At 36.1% G+C, this 23,739-nt stretch overlaps 1 pseudogene; it reads left to right on the forward strand.

Moving 5' to 3' along the window:
- The first annotated feature begins 7,676 nt into the window (after positions 1–7,676).
- On the forward strand, positions 7,677–8,215 carry LOC102949832 (annotated as a pseudogene).
- Positions 8,216–23,739: the final 15,524 nt, after the last annotated feature.

Consider the following 23,739-nt stretch of genomic DNA (forward strand, 5'->3'; position numbering starts at 1 on the left):
AATAGTTCAATGAAGAAATGGGCAGAAGACATGACTAGACACTCCTCTAAAGAAGACATCCAGGTGGCCAACAGGCACATGAAACGATGCTCAATGTCACTCCTCATCAGGGAAATACAAGTCAAAACCACACTGAGATACCACCTCACCCTGGTCAGAGTGGCTAAAATGAACACATCAGGAGACTATAGATGCTGGCTAGGATGTGGAGAAACAGGAACCCTCTTGCACTGTTGGTGGGAATTCAAACCGGTGCAGCCACTCTGGAAAACAGTGTGGAGGTTCCTCAAAAAATTAAAAATAGTTCTACCCTATGACCCAGCAATAGCACTGCTAGGAATTTACCCAAGGGTTACAGGAGTGCTGATGCATAGGGGCACTTGTGCCCCAATGTTTATAGCAGCACTTTCAACAATAGCCAAACTATGGAAAGAGCCTAAATGTCCATCAACTGAAGAATGGAAAGAGAAATTGTGGTTTATATACACAATGGAATACTGCTTGGCAATGAGAAAGAATGCAATCTGGCCATTTGCAGCAATGTGGATGGAACTGGAGGGTATTATGCTAAGTGAAATAATCCAGACAGAGAAAGACAGATACCATATGTTTTCACTCATATATGGATCTTGAGAAACTTAACAGAAGACCATGGGGGAGGGGAAGGGGAAAAAAGTTACAGAGAGAGAGGGAGGCAAACCATAAGAGACTCTTAAGGACTGAGAACAAACCCAGGGATTGATGGGTGGTGGGGGAAAGGGGAGAGTGGGTTATGGGCACGGGGGAAGGCACTTGTTGGGATGAACACTGGGTATTGTATGGAAACCAATTTGACAATAAATTCTGTTTGTTTTTTTTTAAAAGGGAGTAGGAAAGATGTGCCACTGCACCTGACATTCAAATGGCAGCTTCTTTGTGCTTCTTTTTTTCCTTGAAGAATCTTCTTTTTGAATCTCCTATTTATCAATTTCTTGGTTCAATGAAATCTGGGTGCAAAAAGTAAGCACCCTCAACCTCAGTAATATACAATTCAAGATAAATAAGCTCACATTTCCCATATAAAATATTTTGAGTTTTGATTCCAAAATATACACATAATTATTCCAAAAACAGATATTTTGAATATGGAGTGACTTCCGTATTATTATTGCTGTCATTATTGGGTTTTTTTATTATATTCAAATGGTTTATGTGTTTTCATTATCAGTCAATTACTCAGCTAATTCTATTAACCTGTAATTCCATACAAAAAGAGCTCCTACCCTAGGAACAACAGATCGAGCTACCTTGATCTGAAAAAGTACATAAGTGGAACTTTATGCAACTTCATTATTATACCATCTTTTTGTTTTTACTCTCAAGACACTGTGAAATCCTTGCACTTATAATTTATTTACATTTGTAAGTTATAAGTTGCATTTTAATAATAAAGATAGTCTCTGTAGTTACATAGAAATTTTCTGCCTCCAGAAGTCAATGTATATTTAGTGACTTTTTCAGAAAATGTGAAACTTAAGGATATTTTTCTGTATTCTCATACACATAGATAAGTCCCATGAGACTTCACTCTTCTTTCATTGGAGAGGTGCATTCTATTCTCAGAAAGATGAGGAACTTCCCCCATCTTATTCTACCCCTATTTCCACTTCTCCCATAGATTGATTCTTTACTATCCACACCTTATTGAGATTATTCCTATCCCTCACTTGTTGACCAAGTCTATTTGAATAACTTACCCTATATTTTCTAGAATGCAGTTTATGGGCATAAAGTGAGATGAGGTGACAGAGGAAGTGTTTTTTCCTTAAGTCTTACGTGTTGTTAAGATGATAGTCTGATTTTTTGTGGATTGGCAGGAGGAAAAAAAAACACCATATTCCACTGTCTTCGTTTACTTTTCCAAAAACAGATATAAAAACAAACAGTGACGACAGTATAGCTGCTGTTGGCACTCATCTCATCTTAGTTCTTTTTCTTCCTCTTTAGCAACTCCCTTTATATTTTGCCTATGTCCCTAGTGCTTTGGGGAGACCCAGGTATCTTCTGTAATAACCAAGTTGTTAAGAATTACATTTTGGCTGTTGCAGAAATAATTTCCTAGGAAGTGTTAAAGGCTTTTCTAAGGAGAAATTTCTGGTGTTTTGGTAGACATGAAGAAAATAATGGGATAAAAATATGGGATCTGGCCCATGCTTCCAATGTCCTAAAATCACATATACATCTCTGTGCCTTCCTACAGCCAGGCCAGAAGTAACTTCACTGCCTTCACTGGCATATTTTGGGGGGAAGGAGTGAGAGATAAAACTCCCAAGTAAATGTGGTTCTTTTAACTTATTCCTCAGTTATAGAAGATGTGATATATGTTTGGGGAACAAGGCAATGTATTGTAACTTTCTTGAACTTTATTGACTATTTTCTCAGCAGAACCATTTCGTGAACCTTAAACACTTATTTGGTTTTGCAAAGACCATATTTTTATTCTATTGTTTGTTGACTTTTATTTACCTAATTCTTTACTACACATCTGCTATGTCATCTATAGACATAGCTTTTATTTGATGGCTTACATTTGTCTTCTTGGATCTCTTCAAAGAATAATAGAACTCCCCTTGGCAGTGGGGGCTGTTATTAAGCCTCTCACCCTGACCCAATTGTCTTTTTTTTTTTGCAAGAGCTTCATTAGCAGAGTCGAGAGACAGGATTTTTGCTCTTCAAAGTTAGATTTTGGGCATAATGGAAAGACTTTTTTCAGCCCTTTCCAAGCAATATTGAATATTCACAACCTATTCACTGACAAGTATCATTCATACTTTTTAAAATGTTAATCTAATAATAAGAAAAAATAAATTAAAAAAAAGCAGCTTGAAACACTAATGGTCCAAGTATTGGGCTCATTCAAGTATTTCACTGAAGGAACACATGAAAGGAGTAGCCTTATAACCTCCTCACCATGCTTGCATAAATTCAAATATGTAATACTAGGTTAAAAATGGTGTGAAATCACAGTGCTGTCTTATGTCACTAAGTTTAACCTTTTCACTTAGATGCATGCGTGTGTGTGTGTGTGTGTGTGTGTGCGTGTGTGCGCGCATATGTCTGTTTAACTATGGAAAAGTTCAAGTATTTTCAAAAGAAGAGCAATTAGTATAATGATCCCCCATGTACCTATTACTCAGTTTCTAACAACATCAACACATGGCCAATCTTCTTTTTCTCTGACTATACCTATTTTCCCTACCCCATATTACATTAAAGTACACTTCACACATTATGTAATTCCATTTTTAAATATTTTAATAAGTTACAGTACTATTTATTTTTTAAAAGATTTATTTATTTACTTTTGAGAGAGAGAGAGTTTGAGTTGAGGATGGGCATAGAAATAGGAGGAGAAAGAGAATCCCATGCAGCCTCCATACTATCAGTGTGGAGACTGATGTGGGGCCTGAACCCACAAAGCATGAGATCATGACCCGAGCCAAAGTCAGCTGCTTAACTAACTAAGCCACCTAGGTGCCCCAATAAGTTATAGTACTGAACTATTCAATATATGATCAAAAAAGGTTAAATAATAAGACTGATTTAAGACGTTTTCAGTAATGACATCAAACACTAAATTCAAACAAATATAAGAATTTCCTTTTGATCAATATGAACAGTTGCCAACTAAAATAAAAATGTTTATTAACCTGACTCTGTTTTCCTTAGATGAGCCTTCTACTGCAGAAGTGTTATGGAGACTTTATCTTGCAATTGTATCCTTCTTATATGAAGGAGAAATAAAAGTTTCCCCAGACAAACAAATGCTGAGGGAGATCACCACCACTAGAACTGCCTTGACAGAAATGTTAAAAGTTCTTCACGCTGTAATGAAGACGTTAATCAGTGACAGGAAAACATGTGAAAGTACATGAGACACTGGTAAAGGTGAAAAATAGACAGTCAGACTTAGAAAACTGCAACTCTCTATTAGGATGAAGTGTTAACCCCTCAACTATAGTAATGAAGTTGAGGGGAAACAAAGTAATAAAAATGCCTATAGCCACAATATATTTACAAATACATGGAATAAAATAAGTAAATTATAAAATCAATAATATAATAAAACTGAGATTTTATAGCCATTCAAAGATAAGTTCATGTCAGCCTAAAGTGGGCTGTTTTATCTATTAGACATTTTAAATAATTTAAAAGGTAACCACAAAGTAGAAACCTAGAGTAGATCCACAAAGACAAAGAAAGGGGAAACAGAGGATATCACTATGGAACTTAAGGAAATTACAAAAATATGCAAAGACAATAGGAAAAAGAAACAATAAAAATATAAAACAATGAAAAATTAGTAAGAGGGTATTAATAGGTCCTTATATATCAATAATTATTCTAAATATAAAGGGATTGAACTTACCAATCAAAAGGAACAAAATTGCTGGATAGAATTTTTAGAAATCCAAGTATATGCTGCCTAAAATAGGCCAATTTCAGATTTAAGAGCACTAAAATAGGCCAATTTCAGATTTAAGAGCACATATAAACTCAAAGTGAATGTATGGAAATAGATATGCCATAAAAGTTTAAACCAAAGAAAGTAGGGGTAGCTATATCAGACAAAACAGACTTTAAGCCAAAAACAGTAACAAAAAACAAAGAAGGTCATTATATAATGATAGAAAGATCAATGCATGAATAAGATACGGCCATTATATACATATATATATATATATATATATATATATATATACCCAACATTCGAATACCTAAAAATATTAAGCAAATAATAACAGATCCAAAAGAAGAAATAGACAATACAGTAACATTAGAGGACTTCAATACTTCGCTTTCAAAAATGGATAAAATAATACAGAGAGAAAATCAACAAGGAAATAATGGACTTGAATCATACATTGCATCAAATGGACCTAACAGACATGTATAGAACATTACACCTAAACAAAGCAGAATACACATTCTCAAGTGCACACAGAACACTGTCAAGGATAGATCATATAATAAGTCTTAGCAAATATATAAAAGATTGAAATCATACCAACTATCTTTTTTGACCACAATGATTCAAAACTAGAAATCAACATGAGGAAAGCTGGAAAATCTACAAATATGTGAACACTAATCAGCACCCTCCTGAACAACCAGCAGATCAAAAAAGAAATCAAAATGGAAATCAAATATATTTAGAAACAAATGAAAAGAAAAACACAACTTACCAAAGCCGATGAGAAGGCATAAAAGTGGTTCCGAAAGGGAAGTTAATAGTGGTAAAATGTATATATTAGGAAATTAGAAAGATTAAAAATAAACAACCTGACTTTACATCTAGAGGAATTAGGAAAAAAATCAAATTAAGCCCAAAGTTAAGGGAAAGAAAAAATAAAGATCAGAATGGAAGTAAATGAAATAGAGAGTAGAAAAAAAAGATCAATTAAAATAAGAGCAATTTTTTAAAAGGATAAACAAAATTGAGAAAACTTTACAATGCTAAGAAAAAAGAAAGATGACTCAAATAAAATTAGAGATGAGAGGAGTAATCATAAGTGACACTACAGAAATACATGTTATAAGAGACTACTATGAACGACTATAGCTAACACATTAGATAACCTAGATGAAATGGATAATTTCCTAGAATCATTAAACCAGGAAAAAAAATAGCAAGTATAAACAGACCAACAATGAGTAAGGAGTTGAATCAGTATTCTGTGCACTGTTAGTGGGAATGGAAATTGGTGCAAACACTGTGGAAAATGGTGCAGACATTCCTCAAAAAATTAAGAAAAGAAATACCAAATGACCTAGTAATGACACTACTGGCTATTTACGCAGTAAAGTTATGCAAAGGTAACAAAAAAGCTAATTTGAACTTTAGTGTTTATGGCAATATTACTTCCAATAAACAAGATCTGGGAGCAACCTAAATGTCCACTGATAGCGGAATGGATGTTAGAAGGTGGAATAGAGACAGTAAAATAACCTCTAGACTGAGAAGTCATTTTGAGACCAAAAGAAAACCCAAAAAACAAACAAAACAAACAAACAAACAAAAAAACAATGCAAGTCAGTCCATACTGTTTACAGAATTTTATTCAAGGTGACTTACTAAAGGGTAGATGGGGCAGACAGATGATCCAGCCACACTACACAGCTACTCTCTGCCAGAGTCTGGACCTTAATCCACAGCTTTCATAGGGCAAGGGGCATTGTGGTAAGGTCAAAGGGCAATCTAAAATAGCACCTTCTTTTTTAAAATGGGTTTTATTTTTTTAAGTTTATTTATTTTTTTGAGAGACTGAGACAATGCAAGTGGAGGAGAGGCAGAGAGAAAGAGAGAGAGAGAGTCCCATGAAGGCTCCACACTGCCAGTGCAGGGCCTGATGTAGGGCTTGAATCCACAAAGCTGTGAGATCATGACCTGAGCTGAAACCAAGAGTCAGATGCTTAACTGACTTAGCCACCCAGGCGCCCCTAAAGTGGTTCCTTCTATGCACCAGTCATTTCTACTAGTTATCTAAAGTGGTGCCTTCTGTGTGTCACTTTAGAGAATATCAGAACAAGCCTTCTCACATTGCATTCAGAATGTACATTAACCTCCAAGGGCCCTAAACACACAACCTTGAAGGAGGTCATTTCATGGGCATAAACAAAATGAAGGTCCAAAGATGATGGAGTCAGTGTTTTCAGCAATCCTGAAAAAGATATATATACACATACACACAGATGTGGGATAGATAGATGATGATAGATAGATAGATAGATACGTAAAGAATCGAACATTACTCAGACAAAATAATGAGATATTGCCTTTTGTGACAACATGGATTAACCCAGATAATATTATGCTGAGCAAAATAAGTCAAAGAAAGAAAAATATCATATGATTTCACTTATATGTGGAATATTAAAATAAATCAAATGAACAAACAAAAACATCAAAACAGAAACAGACCCATAAGTACAAAAAACAAACTGGTGGTTGCCAGAAGGGAGGGAGGTGGGGGATGGGTGAAATAGGTAAAGGGGATTAAGAGGTACAAACTTCCAATTATAAAATAAATAAGTCATGGGTATGAGAAGGATAGAGTAGGGAGTATAACCAGTAATATTGTAATAACATTATATGGTGGCAGATAGTAACAACATTTAATCATGGCGAAATTGTGTAATTTATAGAATTGTCATATCACTCTATTATACACATAAAACTAATTGAATGTCAACCATACTTCAATAATAATAATAATAATAATTAATAATAATAATAATAAAATTCCAAACATAGACACCCCCAGGACAAGATGGCTTACAGATGAATTTTACCAATCACTTAGGGAAGAATTAATGCTAATCCTTCTGAAACTCTCCCAAAAATTTAAGAGGAGGAGAAAAATTTAAGAGCAGGATGCCAAACTCATTCTATAGAGGCAGAATTACCCTGATATGAAAGCCAGATGAAGACACTACAAGAAAAAAAAATCTAGAGACCAATATCCGTGATAAACCAAGTTGCAAAAATACTGAAAATAATATTAACAAACTCAATTTAAGAACTAATCAAAAGGATTATACACCATGACTACGTGAAATTTGCCCCAGGGAAGGATGTTTTAAAATACTCAAACATGACATATGAGTTCAAGTGGGGCCAGTGAGCTGAGTGATTTTGTGGTCACTTCTCAGAGACCAGTGCTACTTACAGCATAACTGACCAACTAACTGAACATCAGATTTCAGAATTCAAAGAAGTTGTTTCACTATTTGACAAGGATGATGATGGAACTTTAACAACAAAAAGAATTGGGAACTCTAATAAGGTCTCTTGGGCAGAATCCCACAGAAACAGAGTTACAGGACATGACTAATGAAGTAGATGCTAATGGTAATGGCACAATTGACTTCCCAGAACTTCTCATAATGATGGCAATAAAAATCATAGACACAGACAATGAAAAAGAAATTAGAGAAGCATACCACGTGTTTGATAAAGATGGCAAAGGCTATATTAGTGTAGCAGAGCTTAGCCATGTGATGATAAACCTGGGAGAGAAGTTAACACATGATGAGGTTGATGAATTCTCAGGGAAGCAGATATTGATGGAGCTGGTCGGGTAAACTATGAAGAGTTTGTACAAATGATGACATGAAAGTGAAGACATTGTACAGAATGTGTTAAATTTCTTGTACAAAATTGTTTATGTGCCTTTTCTTTTTAACTTATCTGTGAAAGGTTTCCCCCTGATGTAATACATATATATATATATATATATATATATATATACATACATACCTGTACAGGAGCGTCTGGTGGCTCAGTTGGTTAAGCATAAGACTCTTGATATTGGCTCAGGTCATGATATTAAGGTCATGAGATTGAGCCCCATGTGGAGTCCAGTGTTGGGCTCCATGCTGTGCATGGAGCCTGCTTGGGATTCTCTCTTTTCTCTTCTCTCTGTCCCTCCACCACTCACACACCCTCTCTCAAAATAAATAAATAAACATTTAAAAAGTTGCCTGTATAGTAATTAGGATTCCATTCCTCCATTTTTTTTTCTTTTCTCAGCTTTCTGTCATTGTCCTGAAACCTTATTTTAGAAAATTGATCAAGTAACATGTTACATGTGGCTTACTCTGGATATATCTAAGCTCTTCTGCACATCTAAACAGATGTAATTGGTCAAATGAGGGAACATCTGTGTTTTACCTTTTTAAAAAAATAGTTTTCTTTAGGAACTGTCAGCATGTTGTTGAAATGTGGAGATGTAACTCTGTGGACTATGGACTCTGTGTGGACAATATGTACTTAAAAGCTACACTATTGCAAAACAGGTGTATTATCCAGGTGCTTGTACACTATTTTTTGGTACTGATGGTCCTGCACCTAAAACATTTTTTTTATTACTACTTGCTTTAAAAAAAAGTTCATTTATTTATTTTGAGAGAGAGAGAGAGAGCGAGAGAGAGCTGGGGAGATGCAGAGAGAAAGAGAATGCCAAGCAGGCTCTGCTCTGTCAGTGCAGAGCCTGATATGGGGTTTGATCCCATGAACCATAAGATTATGACCTTAGCCAAAATCAAGAGTTGATGGTTAACCAACCGAGCCACTCAGGCACCCCTATTACTTGCTTTTTAAACTTTGCTTAGCCACTTAGAGAAAATCTGCTTATGGCATGATTTGCCACAAATCCATTCCAAGTTTTGTATTTGTTTTCCAATAAAAAATAGTTTACCCAAAAAAAAAAAAAAAAATAAATAAATAAATAAATAAATAAATAAATGTGATACACTTCATAGGATGAAAGATAAAATTTATACAATCATCTCAAAAAATGCAGAAAAAGCATTTGACAAAATACATTTCTAATGGTAAAATCGGTCAACAGATAAGTATAGAAATAACATACCTCAATATAATAAAGGCCATATATGACAAACCCATAGTTAACATTCTATTAATGGAAAATACTAATCTTTTCTTTGAGGATTAAGAACATGACAAAGGTGCCTACTCCATTCTTACTCAACATAGTACTGGAAGTACTAACTAGAGCAATCAGCAAGGCAAAGAAATAAAAGGCATTCATATCTGAAATGAAGAAGTACAATTATCACTATTTACTGATGATACGATCTTATGTAATAAAAATCCCATATACCAAACTAAAAAAACTATTGGATTTAAATGATGGATTCCATAAAGTTGTAGGATATAAAATCAATACACAGAAATCAGGTGTTTTTATATATACTAATAATAAAACATCTGAAAAAAGAAATAAAGAAAATATCCCATTCACAATAGCATCAAAAACAATAAAATACCTAGGAATAAATTTATCCAAAGAAGTAATGGATTTGTTATAATGAAAAGAATAAGACTTCACTGAAAGAAATCTAAGACACAAATGGAAGGACATCCTGTTTTCATGGATTGGAAGACTTAATATTGTCAAAATGTTCATACTACCCAAAACCACCTGTAGATTGAATGCAATCCGTATCAAAATACCAATAGCATTTTTTGTGGAACTAGAAAAAACAATCCTAAAATGTGTATGGAATCATAAAAGATCTTGAATAGATAAAGCAATCATGAGAAAGAATGAAAAAAACTGGAGGCATCACATTTCCTGATTTCAAACTATATTTAAAAACTATAAGAATTATAATCATGCAGTACTGCAAATAATAATAATAATAATTAATAATAATAATAAATAGGCACATAGACCAATGGAACAGAAGAGTCCAGAATTAAGCCTCTGCATATATGGTCAAATAATATTTGATTAAGGGGTCAGGAACCTCCAGTGGGGAAAGGATAGTCTTCCAAAAATGGTATTGGAAGAACTGTATAACCTGCAGAAAAATGAAATTGGTAACATATCTCATACCATTCACAAAAATTAACTCTAAAAGGATCAAAGTCTACACATAAAGGCCTTAAACTATAAAACTCCTGAAATAAAACATAGTGAAAAACACTCCTTGACATTGGTCTTAACAGTGCTTTTTTTGGATATGACACCAAAAGCACAAACAAAAAAAGAAAATATCAACAAGTGGGACTAAATTAAACACAAAACTCCTGCAAAGCAAAAGAAAAAATCAACAAAATAAAAAGACTACCTATAGAATAGGTCAAACTTTTGGCAAACCATGTCATATATCAGATAATGGGCTAATATTCAAAGTCAAACCATAAAAGACTCTTAAAAACTGAGAACAATATGAGGGTTGATGGGGGGTGGGAGGGATGGGAGGGTAGGTGATGGGTATTGAGGAGGTCACCTGTTGGGATGAGCACTGGGTGTTGTATGGAAACTAATTTGACAATAAATTTCATATTAAAAATTTAAAAAAATACAACTGAACAACAACAACAACAACAACAAAACCAAACAATCTGATTTTTAAAACTGGGCAGAGGGCCTAAATAGACATTTTTCAAAGGAAGATATCCAAATTTCTTTCTTTTTTTTTTTTTTTTTGTCTTTCAGTGTCAGATTTATTTCACTTAGCATAATACCTTCTGGGTCCATCCATGTTGTTGCAAATGGCAAGATCTCATCCTGTTTTAATGGCTGAGTAATATTCCAGGGTGCATTGTGTGTGTGTGTGTATGTGTGTGTATGTATGTGCGTGTGTGTGTGTGTATATCACATCTTTATCCATTTACCTATTGATAAACAATTAGGTTGCTTCCATACCTTGGCATTGTAAATAATGCTACAAAAACCAGATAGTTTTCATATTGTTGAGTTTTTAAGAATTTTTAAAATATATTTTGGATGCAATTCCTTTATCACATATGTATTTATTTTCAATATATGAAATTTATTGTCAAATTGGTTTCCATACAACACCCAGTGCTCATCCCAAAAGGTGCCCTCCTCAATACCCATCACCCACCCTCCCCTCCCTCCCACCCCCCATCAACCCTCAGTTTGTACTCAGTTTTTAACAGTCTCTTTATGCTTTGGCTCTCTCCCACTCTAACCTCTTTTTTTTTTCCTTCCCCTCCCCCATGGGCTTCTGTTACGTTTCTCAGGATCCACATAAGAGTGAAACCATATGGAATCTGTCTTTCTCTGTATGGCTTATTTCACTTAGCATCACACTCTCCAGTTCCATCCATGTTGCTACAAAAGGCCATATTTCATTCTTTCTCATTGCCACATAGTACTCCATTGTGTATATAAACCACAATTTCTTTATCCATTCATCAGTTGATGGACATTTAGGCTGTTTCCATAATTTGGCTATTGTTGAGAGTGCTGCTATCAACATTGGGGTACAAGTGCCCCTATGCATCAGTACTCCTGTAGCCCTTGGGTAAATTCCTAGCAGTGCTATTGCTGGGTCATAGGGTAGGTCTATTTTTAATTTTCTGAGGAACCTCCACACTGCTTTCCAGAGTGGCTGCACCAATTTGCATTCCCACCAACAGTGCAAGAGGGTTCCCGTTTCTCCACATCCTCTACAGCATCTATAGTCTACTGATTTGTTCATTTTGGCCACTCTGACTGGCGTGAGGTGATATCTGAGTGTTTGTATTTCCCTGATAAGGAGCGACGTGGAACATCTTTTCATGTGCCTGTAGGCCATCTGGATGTCTTCTTTAGAGAAGTGTCTATTCATGTTTTCTGCCCATTTCTTCACTGGGTTATTTGTATTTTGGGTGTGGAGTTTGGTGAGCTCTTTATAGATTTTGGATACTAGGCCCTTCTCCGATATGTCATTTGCAAATATCTTTTCCCATTCCGTTGGTTGCCTTTTAGGTTTGTTGGTTGTTTCCTTTGCTGTGCAGAAGCTTTTTATCTTCATAAGGTCCCAGTAATTCACTTTTGCTTTTAATTCCCTTGCCTTTGGGGATGTGTCGAGTAAGAGATTGCTACGGCTGAGGTCAGAGAGGTCTTTTCCTGCTTTCTCCTCTAGGGTTTTGATGGTTTCCTGTCTCACATTCAGGTCCTTTATCCATTTTGAGTTTATTTTTGTGAATGGTGTGAGCAAGTGGTCTAGTTTCAACCTTCTGCATGTTGCTGTCCAGTTCTCCCAGCACCATTTGTTAAAGAGACTGTATTTTTTCCATTAGTATTCTTTCCTGCTTTGTCAAAGATGAGTTGGCCATACGTTCGTGGGTCTAGTTCTGGGGTTTCTATTCTATTCCATTGGTCTGTGTGTCTGTTTTTGTGCCAATACCATGCTGTCTTGATGATAACAGCTTTGTAGTAGAGGCTAAAGTCTAGGATTGTGATGCCTCCTGCTTTGGTCTTCTTCTTCAAAATTACTTTGGCTATTCAGGGCCTTTTGTGGTTCCATATGAATTCTAGGATTGCTTCTTTTAGTTTCGAGAAGAATGCTGGAGCAATTTTGATTGGGATTGCATTCAATGTGTAGATAGCTTTGGGTAGTATTGACATTTTGACAATATTTATTCTTCCAATCCATGAGCAGGGAATGTCTTTTCATTTCTTTATATCTTCTTCTATTACCTTCATAAGCTTTCTATAGTTTTCAGCATACAGATCTTTTACATATTTGGTTAGATTTATTCCTAGGTATTTTATGCTTCTTGGTGCAATTGTGAATGGGATCAGTTTCTTTATTTGTCTTTCTGTTGCTTCATTGTTAGTGTATAGGAATGCAACTGATTTCTTTACATTGATTTTGTATCCTGCAACTTTGCTAAATTCATGTATCAGTTCTAGCAGACTTTTGGTGGAGTCTATCAGATTTTCCATGTATAATATCATGTCATCTGCAAAAAGCGAAAGCTTGACTTCATCTTTGCTAATTTTGATGCCTTTGATTTCCTTTTGTTGTCTGATTGCTGATGCTAGAACTTCCAACACTATGTTAAACAACAGCAGAGAGAGTGGGCATCCGTGTCGTGTTCCTGATCTCAGGGAAAAAGCTATCAGTTTTTCCCCTTTGAGGATGATGTTAGCTGTGGGCTTTTCATAAATGGCTTTTATGATCTTTAAGTATGTTCCTTCTATCCCGACTTCCTCAAGGGTTTTTATTGAGAAAGGGTGCTGAATTTTGTCAAAGGCCTTTTCTGCATCAATTGACAGGAGCATATGGTTCTTCTCTTTTCTTTTATTAATGTGATGTATCACGTTGATTAATTTGTGAATGTTGAACCATCCCTGCATCCCAGGAATGAATCCCACTTGATCATGGTGAATCATTCTTTTTATATGCTGTTGAATTCGATTTGCTAGTATCTTATTGAGAATTTTTGCATCCATATTCATCAGGGATATTGGCCTGTAGTTCTCTTTTTTCCTGGGTCTCTGTCTGGTTTAGGAATCAAAGGAATACTGGCTTCATAGAATGAGTCTGGAAGTTTTCCTTCCCTTTCTATTTCTTGGAATAGCTTGAGAAGGATAGGTATTATCTCTGCTTTAAACGTCTGGTAGAACTCCCCTGGGAAGCCATATGGTCCTGGACTGTTATATGTTGGGAGATTTTTGATAACTGATTCAATTTCTTCGCTGGTTATGGGTCTGTTCAAGCTTTCTATTTCCTCCTGATTGAGTTTTGGAAGAGTGTGGGTGTTTAGGAATTTGTCCATTTCTTCCAGGTTGTCCAATTTGTTGGCATATAATTTTTCATAGTATTCCCTGCTAATTGTTTGTATCTCTGAGGGATTGGTTGTAAGAATTCCATTTTCATTCATGATTTTATCTATTTGGGTCATATCCCTTTTCTTTTTGAGAAGCCTGGCTAGAGGTTTGTCAATTTTGTTTATTTTTTCAAAAAACCAACTCTTGGTTTCGTTGATCTGCTCTACAGTTTTTTTAGATTCTATAGTGTTTATTTCTGCTCTGATCTTTATTATGTCTCTTCTTCTGCTGGGTTTAGGCTGCCTTTGATGTTCTACTTCTATTTCCTTTAGGTGTGCTGTTAGATTTTGTATTTGGGATTTTTCTTGTTTCTTGAGATAGGCCTGGATTGCAATGTATTTTCCTCTCAGGACTGCCTTTGCTGCGTCTCAAAGCGTTTGGATTGTTGTCTTTTCATTTTCATTTGTTTCCATATATTTTTTTAATTTCTTCTCTAATTGCCTGGTTGACCCACTCATTCTTTATTAAGGTGTTCTTTAACCTCCATGCTTTTGGAGGTTTTCCAGACTTTTTCCTGTGGTTGATTTCAAGCTTCATAGCATTGTGGTCTGAAAGTATGCATGGTATAATTTCAATTCTTGTAAACTTATGAAGGGCTGTTTTGTGACCCAGTATATGATCTATCTTGGAGAATGTTCCATGTGCACTCGAGAAGAAAGTATATTCTGTTGCTTTGGGATGCAGAGTTCTACATATATCTGTCAAGTCCATCTGATCCAATGTATCATTCAGGGCCCTTGTTTCTTTATTGACCGTGTGTCTAGCTGATCTATCCATTTCTGTAAGTGGGGTGTTAAAGTCCCCTGCAATGACCACATTCTTATCCATAAGGTTGCTTATGTTTATGAGTAATTGTTTTATATATCTGGGGGCTCCGGTATTTGGCGCATAGACATTTATAATTGTTAGCTCTTCCTGATGGATAGACTCTGTAATTATTGTATAATGCCCTTCTTCATCTCTTGTTACAGCCTTTAATTTAAAGTCTAGTTTGTCTGATATAAGTATGGCTACTCCAGCTTTCTTTTGGCTTCCAGTAGCATGATAAATAGTTCTCCATCCCCTCACTCTGAATCTAAAGGTGTCCTCAGATCTAAAATGAGTCTCTTGTAGACAGCAAATAGATGGGTCTTGGTTTTTTATCCATTCTGATACCCTATGTCTTTTGGTTGGCGCATTTAGTCCATTTACATTCAGTGTTATTATAGAAAGATACGGGGTTAGAGTCATTGTGATGACTGTATGTTTTATGCTTGTAGTGATTTCTCTGGTACTTTGTCTCACAGGATCCCCCTTAGGATCTCTTGTAGGGCTGGTTTAGTGGTGACAAATTCCTTCCGTTTTTGTTTGTTTGGGAAGACCTTTATCTCTCCTTCTATTCTAAATGACAGACTTGCTGGATATAGGATTCTCGGCTGCATATTTTTTTCTGTTTAGCACACTGAAGATCTCGTGCCAATCCTTTCTGGCCTGCCAAGTTTCAAAAGAGAGATCAGTCACGAGTCTTATAAGTCTCCCTTTATATGTGAGGGCATGTTTATCCCTCGCTTCTTTCAGAATTTTCTCCTTATCCTCGTATTTTCCAGTTTCACTATGATATGTCGTGCAGAAGATCAATTCAATGTACGTCTGAAGGGAGTTCTCTGTACCTCTTGGATTTCAATGCCTTTTTCCTTCCCCAGTTCAAGGAAGTTCTCAGCTATTATTTCTTCAAGTACCCCTTTAGCACCTTTCCCTCTCTCTTCCTCCTCTGGGATAGCAATTATGCGTAGATTATTTCTTTTTAGTGTATCACTTAGTTCTCTAATTTTCCCCTCATACTCCTGGATTTTTTTTATCTCTCTTTCTGTCAGCTTCCTCTTTTTCCATAACTTTATCTTCTAGTTCACCTATTCTCTCCTCTGCCTCTTCAATCTAAGCTGTCGTTGTTTCCATTTTGTTTTGCATTTCATTTAAAGCGTTTTTCAGCTCCTCGTGACTGTTCCTTAGTCCCTTGATCTCTGTAGCAAGAGATTCTCTGCTTTCCTCTATACTGTTTTCAAGCCCAGCGATTAATTTTATGACTATTATTCTAAATTCACTTTCTGTTATATTATTTAAATCCTTTTTGATCAGTTCATTAGCTGTTGTTATTTCCTGGAGATGCTTCTGAGGGGAATTCTTCTCTTTGGTCATTTCGGATAGTCCCTGGAGTGGTGAGGACCTGGAGGGCACTTCCCCTGTGCTCTGCTGTATAACCATAGTTGGTGGGTGAGGCCACAGTCAGACCTGATGTCTGCCCCCAGCCCACCACTGGGGCCACAGTCAGAGTGGTGTGTACCTTCTCTTCCCCTCTCCTAAGGGCGGGATTCACTGTGGGGTGGCGTGGCCCATCTGGGCTACTTGCACACTGCCAGGCTTGTGGTGCTGGGGATCTGGCATATTAGCTGGGTTGGGTAGGCAAGGTGCACGGGGGCAGGAGAGGCAGGCTTAGCTCTCTTCTCCTTAGGTGATCCACTTCAGGAGGGGCCCTGTGGCAGCGGGAGGGAGTCAGATCCACTGCGGGATGTTTGGCTCTGCAGAAGCACAGAGTTGGGTGTTTTTGCGGAGCTAGCAAGTTCCCTGGCAGGAACTGGTTCCCTTTGGGATTTTGGCTGGGGTATGGGCGGGGGAGATGGCGCTGGCGAGCGCCTTTTTTCCCCACCAAACTGAGCTCTGTCATCCGGGGTCTCAGCAACTCTCCCTCCCTTTGTCCTCCAGCCTTCCTGCTTTCCGAGCAGAGCTGTTAACTTATGACCTCCCAGATGCTAAGTCGCGCTTGCTTTCAGAACACACTCCGTCTGGCCCCTCCGCTTTTCCAGCCAGACTTGGGGGCTCTGCTTGGCCGGCAGGCTGCCCCTCTGCCCCAGCTCCCTCCCGCCAGTCCGTGGAGCACGCACCGCCTCTCCACCCTTCCTACCCTCTTCCGTGGGCCTCTAGTCTGCGCTTGGCTCCGGAGACTCCGTTCTGCTAATCCTCTGGCGGTTTTCTGGGTTATTTAGTCAGGTGTAGGTGGAATCTAAGTGATCAGCAGGATGTGCGGTGAGCCCAGCATCCTCCTACGCCGCCATCTTCCCTGATTCGAAGATATCCAAATTTCTAACATGTACATGAAAAGGTGCTCAATACTGCTAACCATCAAGGAAATGCAAATTATAAATAGGATGAGATATCACCTCACACCTGTAAATGGAAATCATCAAGAAGACAAGAAATGAAAACAATGTTGGTGAGGAAGTAGTGAAAAAGGAACATTTGTGCACTGGTTGTAAACTGGTTCAGCCACTGTGGAGAACAGTATGGAGCTTCATCAAAAAAATTAAATACAGAACTATCATATGATATTGTAATTCCACTACTGAATTTATACCCAAAGAAAATGAAAAGAGGTTATTGAGGAGATATATGCACTCCCATGTTTATTGCACCAATAGCTGAGATATGGAAACAACATGTGTCTATTAATTGTTGAACATACAAAGAAGAGGCAGTATATATATCCAATGTAATACTATTCAGCCATGAAGAAATGGAAATTCTGCCATTTGCAACAAGTATGGACCTTGAGAACATGATAATAAGTGACATAATTCAGGCAGAGAAATACAAATACTGTATTGTGTCTTTTATACATAGATTAAAAAAAAACCTGAAATCACAAAGTCGAAGAGTAAAATGGTGGAACCAGAGACCGGTGGTTGGGGGAATGGAAGAGATGATGTTTAAGGGTACGTACTTGCACCTAGTTGATGAATTAGTCCTGGAGACCTAATACACAGTATAGGGCTTGTAGACAACAAAAAATGTACTTACAAACATTAAACTTGCTAAGAGACCAAATCTTAATTGCTCTTAACCACAAGAGGAAATGATAATTGTGTGATGCAATAAAAGTATTACCTAATGCTATAATGGCGATTATATTGCAATATAAAAGTATCAAATCAATGTGCCTGGTTGGCTCAGTCGGTTAAGTGTCCATCTTGAGCTCAGGCCATGATCTAGTCGTTCGTGTGTTCAAGCTCTGTGTCAGAATCTCTTCTGTCAGCCCAGAGCCTGCTTCAGATCCTCTATCCCTCCCTCTCTCTGACCCTCTCATGCTGTCTCTCAATTATAAAAAAAATAAACATGTAAAAAAATACCAAATCATATTGTACACCTTAAACTTACATAATGTTGTATGTCAAATAAATCTCAATTATATATATACCGATAAATAAATAAAAAATGGATAAATAAAAAATGAAGGTAAATAAGTTGAACTCATACAGCATTCAACTATTCTATATCAACTTACAACTTTGTGTTCTATAAAGAGGTAGAGGAAGAAAAGCATGTTTGGGAAACTAGAGAAGAAGGATCATTACAACAACCAGAGAAGCTTAAATATTCAGAAAAGGCATTTCTTCTTTTTGTTAAGTTTATTTATTTGTTGAGAGAAGAGAGAGAGAGAGAGAGAGAGAGAGAGAGAGAAAGAGAGAGACAATGCATGAGTAGGGGAGGGGCAGAGAAAGAGAGGCAGAGAGAGACTTCCAAGCAGCCTCCGCATTGTCAGCACAGAGCAGGACGCGGGGATGGATCTCACCAACCGTGAGATCATGATCTGAGCCAAAATCAAGAGTCGGACGCTTAACTGACTGAACAACCCAGGCGCCCCCTAGAGAAGGCATTTCTAATAATATAATATGCTTAATATAAATCACTTTCAAAACTCTTTTGGTTTGTCTTTGGCTATGAAAATGAAACAAAGCAAAAGACTTGATATTTAAGGTGACCTATTATGTGATGTATCTTCAACTTTAGCTAGAATAGGAAAGTTGTAGAAATTTTCTTGTCTTAAAACTCATGGTAATTAAACAGTTAAACACTGACTGATTACTATGAAGCATGCTTTGTGTTAGGCACTGGGGATATGAAGAAAATAATGACAGAGTTAGCTTAATGATGTTGTCTCTACCTCTTGACCTCCCACTTACTCCTCAGTCCATCTTAATCTGGTTTCTTCTGTCAATATTTTATTATCCATCCATCTGTGAACAAATATTTTTTGAGTACCTACTACTGCCATGTAGTAGCTGGGTCCTGGATTTTTATAATAAAAAAAATGTATGGTTGAAATTAACTGTTTACAGATACAATTCTATGTTCAGTTTTAGAGATAAAATACATTTTATTCTAAAATCACCATTGCTTATATTTATGGTCATAATATTTAATATATTTTTAAACTTTAGGTAACATTAAAGAAGAACATGAGACTGCTTTGTCTTTTTGTTAAAGAGAAGCATGGGTTTAAATAAGGTTAGGAAAGATGTCATTTATGATTAAGATGAGGGATAACCTCATTCTATATATCTTCTAGGATCATGTCTAGTAAAAATGGAGATTTGACTTAGTTATCTAAATTGCTGTAGTAAGAAACAGGCTTATCTGGACAAATAAGGACAAGGTTTTTTTTTTTAACAGCTCTCTCCTTCACAACAAAGATTACTAAAATTTAGAAAAGCCTTTAAACCATCATCTATACTGGAATTACCTTTGATAAAATACTTTTGCCCTGTGCAAATAAATTAATCTTTCTGAACTTCTATTATAACAACCAACAGCTTTACTATTTATCCTTATAAAACAGCTTACTATTTATCCAGCTGTCTATCTTTAGGGCCTCAGTATCTTCTTGTGTAAACTCAAGTTATTCGGCTATAATTTGTAAGAATTATAGTCTATAATAGAGTCTAAGTTATTTGACTATAATTTGTAATAAATATATAATTAACATTTTATGGTTTGATGAAATTATTTGTATCACCAGTATAATCAGACATTTCCACTAAAGGTCTTCTCTATCCCATGATATATGAGGGTAAAGATATTCCTCTCTTCTAAGTCCTCCCTGGTGAAGGAAACCACAAAGTTGTTCCAGATTGTAAAACATTGCAAAATTAGGCAGTGTGAAGCTCACAAGACATGCATTTCAGAATTTAGTGTTCGATGTCATAATTAGTGCCTTATGCTGCAAAAAGTAACCACCTCTTAACAGTTTAGGGAGAAGAAATGCAAAGTGCTGCATGGTTTACCTCTGACTTACTTCTTAATTAAGGGTCCTCAAATCCCTATAATACATTCAAGTAAAATTAAATGGCTTATCACAAGAGTTGTTACCACAATAGATGTGGATTTCACAGTCAAGAAAATAATTCTATAGAAAAAAATAGGAGGGACTGGCAGAGATTGTATTTTGCCAAATATATTAAAGCAAATCACCAATTACATCTACTATTACCATTAATATATTTTTAAAGGACATTTTAATCTACCACCCTTATTTAAAGAAAGAATCCAAGCTTGGAATAAAAACATGTTTAACTGGAATGCATTTAGCCTTGTGAAAATGCATTACTTATATTTTTCCCATGTCTGTGAAAATGGTATTATTAATTGGTATTTGAGAACCACCATTGGTATTTGATTTGCATAGGTTTAAATGAAGTGATTTCATTTTCAGGCTTCAAGTAGAGTAGTGATGGGACTTACGGCTTACTATTAGCTCTTGCAAGTTATATGTGCCCAAGAGCCTAGGCTCAGTGCTCAGAAGAAATTTCCTAAGCACAAGTTAAATATAACACACACAAATTAAGCAAAAATTAAAAATAACATTGAAAAGACAAAAGGCCATGCCCTTCTTCATCTCTGGTTACAGTATTTATTTCAAAATCCAGTTAATCTGATACAAGTTTGGCTACTCTGACTTTCTTTGGATGTCCATTAGCATGCTAGATGAATCTCCATCCCCTCACTTTCACACTGAACTTGACTTTAGGTCTAAAAAGAGTGTCTTATAGGCAGTATATAGATGGAACTTGTTTTTTTTTTTTTAATCCATTCTGATACTGTATGTCTTTTGATTGGAGAATTTAGTCGTTACATTCAGAGTGATTATTGAAAGATATGAATTTAGTGCCAATGTGTTGCCTGTAGAATTGGTGTTTCTAGTAATGTTCTCTGGTCCTTTCTAGTCTTTGTTGCTACACATTCAAAGCAATCCTTATCAAAATAACACCAGCATTCTTCACAGAAACAGAACAAACAATGCTAAAATTTGTATGGAACCAGAAAATACCTTGAATAGCTAAAGTAATGTTGAAAAAGAAAACCAAAGCTGGAAACATCACAATTCTGGACTTCAAGCTGTATTACCAAGCTGTAATCATCAAGACAGTATGGTATTGGCACAAAAAATAGACACATAGATCAATGGAACAGAACACAAAACCCATAAATGGACTCACAAATGTGTGGCCCACTAATCATTGACAAAATAAGAAAGAATATACAATGGAAAAAAGGCAGCCTCTTCAGCAAATGGTGTTGGGAAAAGTAAACAGCAACATGCAGAAGAATGAAACTGGAGAACTTTCTTACACCATACAGAAAAAAAGTAAATTCAAAATGGATGAAACACCTAAATGCAAGAAAGGAAACTATTAAAATCCTAGAGGAGAAACAGGCAGCAACGTCTTTGACGTCAGCAGCAGCAGCTACCTACTAGACTTACCTCTGGAAGCAAGGAAAACAAAAGCAAAAATGAACTACTGAGGCCTCATCAATATTAAAAAAAACAATAACAACAACAAAACTTACATACAGCAAAGGAAACAATCAACAAAACTAAAATGCAACTGACAGAGTGGAAGAAGATATTTGCAAATGACATATAAGATAAAGGGTTGGGATCCAAACTCAACACTCCTCCCCCGCAAAAAAAAATTATCCAGTGAATAAATGAGCAGACACTTTTCCAAAGAACATATCCAGGTGGCTAACAGACACATGAAAAGATGGTCAACATCACTCACCATCAAGGAAATAGATATCAAAACCGCAATGAGATACCACTTCATACTTGTCACAATGGCTAAAATTAACTCAGGAAACAACAGCAGTTGGTGATGATGCAGAGAAAACGGAGCACTTATCCACTGCTGGTAGGAATGAAAATTGGTGCATCCACTCTGAAAACAGTGTGGAGTTTCCTCAAAAAAACTAAAAATAGAACTACCCTATGACCTAGCAATTGCACTACCAGGTATTTATCCAAAAGATACAAAAATGCTGAATCAAAGGGGCCCATGCATCTCCCATATTTATAGCAGTGTTATCAACAATAGCCAGTTTATGGAAAGAGCCCAAATGTTCAACTAATGAATGAATACAGAAGATGTGGTATATATAATGGAATATATATATATATATATATATGTGTGTGTGTGTGTGTATATATTCCATTTTGTAGATATATATATATATATATACATATATATATATATATATATGTATATATATATAATGGAATGTTACTCAGTTTTCAAAAAGAATGAAATCCTGCCATTTGCAACAATGTGGATGGAACTAGAGTGTATTATGCTAATCGAAATAAGTCAATCAGAGAAAGACAAATATCATATGATTTCACAAATATGTGGAATTTAAGATACAAAACAGATGAAAATAAGGGAAGGGAAGCAAAAAAAAATATAAAAACATGGAGGTGGACAAAACATAAGACACTCTTAAATATAGAGAATGAACTGAGTGTTGCTGGAGGTGAAGTGGGTGGGGAATGGGCTAAATGGGTGATGGGCATTAAAGAGGCCTAAGCACTGGGTGTTATATATGTAAGTGATGAATCACTAAATTCTACTCCTGAAACCAATACTACACTATAGGTTAACTAACTGGAGTCTAAATAATAAATAAAAAACCGTTTGTTGAATTAAAATATAAATACCAACAAATACACATTAAAAATAAAGAAAAGACAAAACACCAGTGACTTTGGAATAAAGCTGAGTAGGTTTGAATCTTATCATTGACATTTATTAGCACTGTCTTAACAGCCTTCATTCACCAAATGAAAATAGTAACAACTCTTTAGGTTAAGGTAAAATCACTGCCTCTATTCACAAATGTATAGAAGTATTGAGTTTAATTCTTTCCCCTTCATATTACACTTCTGGGTGCATTCTGCATCACTTCTTTCCACAATTCTCAAAATCAAACTCAAACAAGCCCTTCACCCTTCCCTTTACAGTGCATCACTCTCTCTTAGGGCCATTGTGCAGTAGATGAGGCAATTTCTGTAAGATGCCTGACATAGAAATGTATGTTTCTTTCAAGTTGAGAAATAGAAAAAGTAAATAATAGATAAAAGCAACTTGTTCAATCCTTTTACCAATTAAAAATCTTTTCTTTTCTTTCTTTTTTTTCAAAAGTTTATTTATTTTTAGAGAGAAAAATCTGGGGAGAGACAGAGAGACAGGGAGAAACAAGATCCCAAGCAGGTTCTGCACTGATAGCGTAGAGCCTGACACAGGGCTCGAACTCGCTAACTGGAGACCATGCCTCGAGCTTAAATCAAGTCGGATGCCCAACCAACTGAGCTACACAGGTGCCCCCTTTCTTTCTTTTTTCCTTCCTTCCTTCCTTCCTTCCTCCCGCTTTCTTTCTTTCTCTTTTCTTTCTTTCTTTCTTTCTTTCTTTCTTTCTTTCTTTCTTTCTTTCTTTCTCTTTCCTTATGCTT

Source organism: Panthera tigris, chromosome X (assembly GCF_018350195.1).
Source record: "Panthera tigris isolate Pti1 chromosome X, P.tigris_Pti1_mat1.1, whole genome shotgun sequence".
Lineage (NCBI taxonomy): Eukaryota > Metazoa > Chordata > Mammalia > Carnivora > Felidae > Panthera > Panthera tigris.